Source organism: Myotis brandtii, unplaced genomic scaffold (assembly GCF_000412655.1).
Source record: "Myotis brandtii unplaced genomic scaffold, ASM41265v1 scaffold33, whole genome shotgun sequence".
NCBI lineage: Eukaryota > Metazoa > Chordata > Mammalia > Chiroptera > Vespertilionidae > Myotis > Myotis brandtii.
Window position 1 is genome coordinate 259,196 of NW_005362713.1, and position 9,195 is coordinate 268,390.

The window sequence follows — 9,195 nt, forward strand, 5'->3', positions numbered from 1 at the left end:
TCCCTGTTCCTCCAGCCTCTCGACTCCCCGAACCCCCTCTCCCCCCCATCCCAGTCTCCGCCCCGCGGGGCTGCAGCCTTCCTCCCAGGAAAAAGCAGGGCGAGGCTCAGACGCCCGGGGTTCAGAGTCAGGGTGCTGTGCGGTTGCAGGGGAGGTACGGGGTGCCCCAGGGACTTTTTTTGGGGGGGGCGGTTATTACTGGGACACAACAAAGACACACCCCAAGCACGTCCTGAGATGAACTTCGTGGACCACTCGGTTGGTCCCGGATGGGCGCGAGGTGTGCACCCGCTGGGGATGGATTGCTGTAGGCTCTCCAGCCATTGGAAATACATTCCTTTTTTTCTTGAACATTAAAATATTATGGAACCCGTTAATTTTGCCATTTAAAAAATCTTCCTTTAGTTTAAGTTTAGTGGTGACAGCTCTTCTTTAACCAAAAGAAATTTAAAATACTCTCCTCTTGCAAAAGATAGGCACACAGCATGTCTTCCCTGAACTCGATGTGTGGTACGGATGTAAACATTTCTGAATGTTTTACTTGAAGTCGGTCGTCTCAGATGTTATTACTGCTAACCTCTCTTAATCTCTCACATAGATGTTTAGTATTTTCTTATTTGGTTGCTTTCTTTAGTGCACTCAACAAAACTGACTTCAAATAAACACTTTCTTGCACCGTTTAGTTGTCATTTCACTTCACGGCTGTCTTAATGTGCCATCGAAGGACCTGCCCAGCCCTGAGGGAATGAACTGTCCCTAAATAGGCGCCGTGACTCTCTCTAACCCAGACCTGCCACTCTGTCTGTCACCTGGACCCCGCCTTGGACTGTGGAGGGAGAGGGGACTTTGAGGCCGTGCGTGAAGTCTGTCCGTGACTCTCCATAATCTGTAGTTGAGAAAGTCAAAGTCCTTCACAGTTCTGCACTCATGTATGTTTCTAATTTCATCTTCTACCATTTTGCCTGCCTTCTTCATACAAAGACTACTTAGAGGTCTCTGAAGAGGACATCTTCCGTTGTAGAATTCTTCTCTACCTAGTAAACAACTTGCCTTTTAAGACCTAACCAAAATACTACTTCTGAATCTTGTCCAGACATTTTATCCTACTTGTCTCAGCTGATCCAGGAGTGCATTGCATATTATGCAATTAGCATCTGTCAGCCGGTAGTTAATGATTTGTTTGTCTCCACATGACCTCAGGGCTTCTTAAGGAAAGGGAGCTTTGTAACTTGAGCACATACTGTGTGGCACAGATGTTCAAAAACTATTTATTAAATAAATGATTGAGGAACGCTTTCAATCTTGAATATAGCTTTAAGATAGGCAAAATGTGTTAACTACTCTCAATATCAGAAAACTTAGAAAAGAGAAATGCACAAATGAGGTACTTTTAAATTTCCAAGAATAAAGTCAAAATTATTGTTGCTTGTTAGGAAGTAAACCCCAGTTATGATAAGACACCAATGTGTTTTATGACACACGAATTAAAGGGCATGGTCAGTAGGACTGCTGCTGCTTTGATTTTAGGACTTCAAGGCAGAGTGATTTGCCCAAGGTCATGCAGGTAGGAAGGGTCAGACAGAGCTGGGATCCAATCCAGGCTTTTGACCATCTGTGTATTTTACCTTTGCTCCTAGTTTCCTAATTCTAAATCTTAACAATTATTTTACAATCTGAGTGAGGCATTTGGGTGGGGAGATCAGTATTGAATTTGAAAGAATTAAGAGATTATTTGATTTAACTTTTAAATTTTTATGCCAAAGGACAAGTTGCTTGAGGTTACTTAGTCACCTGTATAACATATCTCCTGACCACATGCTTGTGTATTTTTTTAAAATAGATTTTTATTGATTTCAGACAGGAAGGAAGGAGAGAGAGAAACATCCTATAAAATAAAAGGCTAATATGCAAATCAACCAAATGGCGGAACAACTGGTCTCTATGACGTGCACTGACCACCAGGGGGCAGACACTCAACGCAGGAGCTGCTCCCTGGTGGTCAGTGTGCTCCCACAGTGGAAGCGCCGCTCAGCCAGAAGCCCTGAGCTGGGCTCATGACTGGCAAGGGCAGTGGCGGGGGTGGGAGCCTCTCCCGCCTCCACCGCAATGCTAAGGATGTCCCAGTGACGGCTTAGGTCCGGTCCCTAGGTGGGCCTAAGCCGTCAGTCGAACATCCCCCAAGGGCTCCCGGACTGTGAGAGGGCGCAAGCCAGGTTGATGGAACGTGCCCCCCCGCGGCCCCCCCCCTTCCCCGGCTCCAAGCGCATGAATTTCATGCACTGGGCCTCTAGTCTATGATGAGAGAGAATCATGGATTGGCTGCTTCCTTCACACTCCCTACTGGGGATTGAGCTCGCAACCCGGGCATGTGCCCTGACTGGGAATCGAACCGTGACCTCCTGGTTCATAGGTCAATGCTCAACCACTGAGCCAGGCCAGCCGGGCTGCTTGTGTATTTTTCATTACTCCATGGTGCTTTTAGAAGAAAATGAAGAAGTTTCCAGTTTTCAGAGGGAGAGCAAATAGTCTTACAATTTCTTCCTCCTTGAATGCTTTAGCTTTTGAGTGGCTAAGAAACATAGTAATTCATTTGGGGATATAGGAGAAACCTAGGCTTCACTATTACATTTGGTCGGATAGTTTTTAACCTCAGTGCTTGGGGCCCACTCTCCAATTGCCCCATAATAAGTGGCTTCTGCTCACCATATGGAGATCCCACATACAGTTACGTTTGGATGGTAAAATGAGATTTTAATATAACAAGGTTCCAGCTGGCTAATAGCATTGGGTAAAATGACATGTATGATTACTCTGTATGTGAGAAGAATTTATCCAATTACTCTGTTATAGGTTTTTTTTGAAAAAAATGATAATTGTGGTTTTATGCTTCAGAAGAGTCAATTTTAAAATATGTACTTACTGTGGTGGATCTGATCAATTCTAACAGGCTTTTTATTTTACAAATAATTTAATGGTCAAAGAAATAAGAAAAAAATTTTTAATTTTTCTTATTTATTTCTCACCATATATACATGATTTTATACAACAATCAAAGCATAAATTTAAAATTTAATTTTGCTTTCATAGTTAATGTTTTCTTTTTGCTAAAGTTTTTGTACATGTAAATTATTATATAATACTAGAGGCCTGGCGCATGGGATTCGTGCACTGGTGGGGGAGGGGATCGGCCGCTGTGGGAGCGTTGCTCATCCAGGTCGGCTGAGCAGCTATGGACCAGCCCTCTGAGCGACTGCTCCCTGGTCCGGCATCTTCCCTGGAGCCGGGGCACGCTTCTCCAGGGGACCCGGTTGGGGCCAGGCGGAGGGACAGGAGCACTAAGGCGGCAGAGTAGGCTTCAGTCCCACGGTGGCCATGAACCCACCTTGCAGCCTCCGGGGTCAGCTCTGCAAGCCTGGCGGCAGCGCTGCATGGCCTGCGAGCATCCGGAGGAGACGGCAAGGAGCAGGAGGAGGAGCCTGGGGCAAGGAGGCACTGATGGCAGCCCAGGTTCCTGCCCATGGGCCCGGGGTTCATAGCAGGAGCAGCTGCTCATCCTGGTCAGCCGAGCAGCACTCCCACTGTGGTAGTGCACTGACCACCAGGAGGCAGCTCCTGTGTTGAGCGTCTGCCCCCTGGTGGTCAGTGCGCATCATAGTGACTGGTCAACCAGTTGTTCTGGTTGTTCCGCTGTTTGGTTGTTGGGTTTTTATTACGTAGGATTACTAGTTGAGTTGCTTAGCTTTAATAATTGTACATCTAAGTTGCCTCCCATTTGGCAAGTAGTGCAGTTAATATATAGCTGTTCTTTGTTTTCTTCTTTCATTAGGCTAAAGTTCCAGGAGAGGGATTACAAGGTCAGAGAGTGTGAAGGTTTTTGTCACTTAAAAAAAAATGTTTTTATTGATTTTAGAGGAGAGGAAGAGGGATAGAAAGATAGAAACATCATTGATGAGAGACAAACATCCATTGGCTGCCTCCTGCAGGCCGCTACTGGGATGGAGGCCGAAATCCTGGCATGTGCCCTCACTGGAAATCCAGCCATTGCCCTTTTGGTTCATGGGTCACTGCTCAACCACTGAACCACATTGGCCGGGTGGTTTTTGTCACTTTTGAAAACATTACCAGGTTTATTTCTAAAAGGTTGTATTGATTTATACTGCTTCCTGCATTTTGGTTGACAGTTTTACAATACTTTTAAAGGCTTTTGTTTTTTAAAGGTTGGTATTTTACAAATGGGTATAAGGGTACCTACTATCTAACATACAATCTGCAATAGAAAAGCAAATGCAGTATTTTCCTACTTTTATTTTCTCCTTTGTGCATAAATTTACGGGGATCTTATTAAATTTCATTAGCACCTAATTTTTAAAACTGCAAAGTATACAACAATAAACAACAAAAACAAAACAAGAGATTAATGTATTTATGATGTTAAGTGCTAATTAAAATTACTGACTTTTTAATTGAATTTATTGGGGTGACATTGGTGATAAAATTATACAGGTTTCAGGTATATAGTTCTTTAATACATAATCTGTATACTGTATTGTGTATTTACCACCCAAGTCCAATCTTCCATCATCATTTATCCCCCCTTTATACCTTCTTCTAAAAATCACGGACTTTTAAACAAAATTTTGTGATTTCATCTTTTGATTGTGAATCTGAATGTCTGTCCATCATCTGATGCACACTTATTTTCTTAAGTTTTTAGAATTTGTTTTGTTGTACGTGTGTATCTTTAGTAAATTATGCATATGATTGAGATTGAATTTAATTCATGTGGATTTTATACTATAGAGAATCACATTCTTACATGTCAAAGTGAGTTTTCTTTTTTTTTTTCTTCCTGAACTTGAATAGGAAACAAAACAAAACAAACTAACCTAGTTGGGTTTTTAAAAAATAAATTATAGTAAATTTAGACAAACCAAAATTTTCATGAGAGCAATATTTTGGTTAATTGAAGTTTTTATTGGATCAGGATTAACCAGAAGACCATTTCTGATTTCACTTTTACTATTAATCATTCTAATATACACTGAGTGGCCAGATTATTATGACCACTTCATCAGTACTTCGTTGGGCCACCTTTTGTCTTCAATACTGCCTTCTTCTTGGCAATGAGTCCACAAGATGTTGAAAGGTGATACGAGGAATCTGACACCATGCCTGATGAATAGCACTGTCCAGTTCTGTGAGATTTGATGGTTGTGGAACCAGCTGCCTGATGGCTCTTTTAACTTTGTCCCACAAATGCTCAATTGGATTGAGATCTGGTGATTGTGGGGGCCACCTAAGCAAGGTAAAGTCTCCCTCATGTTCTTGAAACCACTCCTGCACAATACGAGCACCGTGGCATGGCGCATTGTCTTGTTGGAAGAAGCCATCTCCATTGGGATACGCCACCAACATGATAGGATGAACTTGATCAACAACGATACTTAGGTATGTTGTGCTATTCAGACGTTTATAATGGTCTGGCCCTCTAGCAACTTCAGCGCGAAATTATAGCTAATTTGCCTACAAACGTCCGGTAGTAATAATAATCTGGCCACTCAGTGTATATGAAAGTAAGACCTTGATTATCTGCTTCCTTTGGGGAGTGTGACATTCTAGATCAGTGGTTCTCAACCTGTGGGCCGCGACCCCTTTGGGGGTCGAACGACCCTTTCACAGGGGTTGTCTAAGACCATCAGAAAACACATATATAATTACATATTGTTTTTGTGATTAATCACTATGCTTTAATTATGTCCAATTTGTAACAATGAAATTGGGGGTCACCACAACATGAGGAACTGTATTAAAGGGTTGCGGCATTAGGAAGGTTGAGAACCACTGTTCTAGATAAATGAAACAACCCAGGATAATAGTTAATATTGATTGCGTGCTCAGTACTGTGCTGGTGTTTGGCATGGAGTTTTTTATTTCGTGTAACAGCCCCAAGAGAGATAGGTTCTTTTGGTATCCTCATTTCACAAATGGGAAAACTTAGAGAGGAAAAGTGGCCTGCCAAAGGTAACCCAGCTAGCAAGCAGTGGACTGGAACTTTACCTACTTTTAAAAGGCTCTCTTTGAAAAATGTATTATATTATCTTATTTTTGTGTGCTAAGGATTTGAACTTTATCTCTTAGGCATTGGAAAGATATTAGATGTTTCAAAGCAAGGGGATGATATGGTATGTTATGTCTTTTAGGGAGATGGCTGATGCAACAATGTGGAAATACATTGAATTGTGTTTCTGATAGACAGTGGTTGAAATAGGTCATATGAGAAATGAAATCTGACTGCAAGGTGAATTTGGAGATCAGGGGATATGAGGGAAAGATACAGGACTTAATAACTGACTTACAAGAGAATGGGAAGCTGGAGTGTTGATTTGGAAAATATCTGGGTAATGACAAGTGAATATGCGCTCACAGCACTTTGTTATATTTCTTTCATAGCATTGACTGATGTACCTAATCTAGTGACACATCTACTCCTCCCCGACTGGATTATGTGCTTGTCAAGGACAGGTCTGAGTAGAATGCATGGGCTAATGCAGGATGAGCTAATATAGAAGAGGATAAGAGACAACTGCCTGTGGGGAACACCAGATCACCAGAATCAAAGAGTAGATGGAGAAAGAGGAGCTATAGAAAGTGAAGGCTGTCTGGAAGGTGGGGAGAGCTATCAGTGTCAGATCAGGGGAGAAGTGTTAAGGAGCAGGAAGTATTAGCAAAGAAGTATTAACACAGAATGCTACCTCAGGCTACAAACAGTTCTGGTTGGTGTGCCCTAATGTGATATTCTGATGGCCAGTGAGTGTATAGAGCTAAGTTGTTTTTTCCTTTGTTACAGACTCACCCTTCTCTCCCCTTTTCCCACCACCTCCCAACACACACAGCCCATACCTTTCTCAGTGTATTCAGTTGTCTCCCACCTCTTTTAGTTTCTAACATTTGTTTGCTATGCATACTGATGCTGGGGTTTGACTCAGCCTAATGAGGGCAACCAATTAGAACCTTCCTTTCTTTTTAATGAAATTGACCAATCAGAGTATGTTAGGTGTAATTTCTGAGTTTTCAGCTCTTTTCTGCTGTGTTGATTACTTTTGAATGCCTTCAGAGTTATTTCTCTAACTTTCAAGACTCCTATTTTGTTATTTTAAGATTTGGAGCCATTCGGAAGGCAGAGGTTTCTTAAAGGTTAGGTCCATGAAAGCTGAAGTTTTTTTTTTTTTTTTTTTTTTTTTTTTTTATGTTTCCATGTTGATCAGTATGATCAGTATGAATATAGTTGGATCCTCTTTGAGGATTGCTAATTTTAACAGTGCCCCAGGACCATAATTCTAAATAATTAAGCATTTCTGTTCTCTCTGTACAAGTTTTATACATATCAGGTGTGAGGCTTGTTTTAAATTCCTTGGTCAGTTCCTAACTTCATATGTCTGCTTTTCAAAGACATATTCCTTAGAAAAGGAGTTCATCTTGATTTTTTCTGCTACCAGAGCTCCTTACCCTTCACTCTGCCTTCTCCTTTCCAGTTTTCATCTGCTCACTTTTTGTATTTTGTAAGCACAATAGGAAAGGGAAACAGACAAACAAACACAGGCAACTACTTCTCTCCCTCCTTTCCATACAGGTTACCACCCTCCTCTCCCCAATTATTGCTCCCAGCGGTCCAGTTTGGCATGGCCTTCTGCACCATAGCTACAGTTTGGTGTGTGGGAATGGAAACACAAGACAGCTCTTTAGCTGAGAAATGCTGGCTACCTTGAGGTATTTGGTCCTACTGTGATCTCTGTGTTGGTGTCTGGTATTGAAAAGTCTAGGTGACAGCTTTATTTTAGTAGATACTTTCTATTCCCTGGCAAGCTACCTCGCTTTAAAATTCAAAAAAATATCTAGGTGCTGTTTCTTTAAATTCATTCTCCCTCTCTCTCTCCTCACCCTCTCCTTGTTCCTCTCTCGGTCCCTTTCCCTCTCTCTCCCACATGCATACCCCCATAGGAAAATAGCACAATTTTTGATGCCTGAGCCCTTAGTGAATACATCTGAATACATCAGGGACAGTGAAGATAGGCAGACACCAAAGGTACTTTGAATTGTTGTTGCCATCTTATGAATGATATTTGGTTGCAGCCTGAGTACCTTGGGGAAATTTGAGAGCTTTCTGTGACCATTATTTTCTTGGCAGCCAGTGTTAGGGTTGGGAGTTATAATTTTCTCTGAAGATCATAGCTTAGAAAAGCAGGAACTATTCATAACAGCTATTTAAGTGTATAGAATGGGTCTGGTGATATTTTGGTCTGAGTTGATAGGCCAGCTTATAGGAAATATATCCACGTGGTATTTCTTTACAGGAAGTGGGGAGGTAGGTGTGGCCATTTTTTCACTTATTCTTATTCTTTTTATTTTAAACTTTTTTCTCAAGTTTATTTTCTTCATTTTACGATAGTCTGGACTTGTCCACCCTTATTTATTACTAGAGGCCCGGTGCACGAATTCGTGCATCAGTGGGGTCCCTCGGCCTGGCCTGCAGGATTGGACCAAAACCGGCTCTCTGACATCCCCCGAGGGGTCCCAGATTGTGAGAGGGTGCAGGCCAGGCTGAGGGACCCCATCGGTGCACAATCGAGGCCAGGGAGGGATGCGGGAGGTTGGCTAGCTGGGGAGGTAACACGGGAGGGCTCCAGGGTGTGTCTGGCCCATCTCGCTCAGTCCCGATCAGCCGGACCCCAGCAGCAAGCTCACCTATCAGTCAGAGCGTCTGCTCCCTGGTGGTCAGTGCACATCATAGCGAGCGATTGAGCGGCCTTAGCATGTCATTAGCATATTATGCTTTGATTGGTTGAACGGCCAACTGGATGACCGGACACTTAACATATTACGCTTTTACTAGAGGCCCGGTGCACAAAATTCGTGCATGGGGGGGTCCCCTCAGCCCAGCCTGCACCCTCTCCAATCCGGGACCCCTCAGAGGATGTATGACTGCCGGTGTAGGCCCGATCCCAGGGATTGGGCCTAAACTGGCAGTCGGACATCCCTCACACAATCCTGGACCGCTGGCTCCTAATCGCTCACCTGCCTGCCTGCCTGGTCGCCCCTAACTGCCCCCCACTGCCTGCCAGGTCTCCCCCAACTGCCCCCTCTCTGTCAGCCTGGTCACTCCTAACTCCCCCCCACTAGCCTGGTCACCCCCAAATG

At 43.2% G+C, this 9,195-nt stretch overlaps 1 protein-coding gene across 1 annotated transcript in view; it reads left to right on the forward strand.

Annotated features, from left to right (window-relative positions):
- The first annotated feature begins 7,748 nt into the window (after positions 1-7,748).
- CCSER2 (coiled-coil serine-rich protein 2) overlaps positions 7,749-9,195 on the forward strand; it is a 232,918-nt gene continuing 231,471 nt past the window's right edge. The window contains exon 1 of the mRNA XM_005871120.2: positions 7,749-7,767. The gene's annotated coding sequence lies outside the window, so the exon portion shown is untranslated. The remainder of the gene's footprint in view (positions 7,768-9,195) is intronic.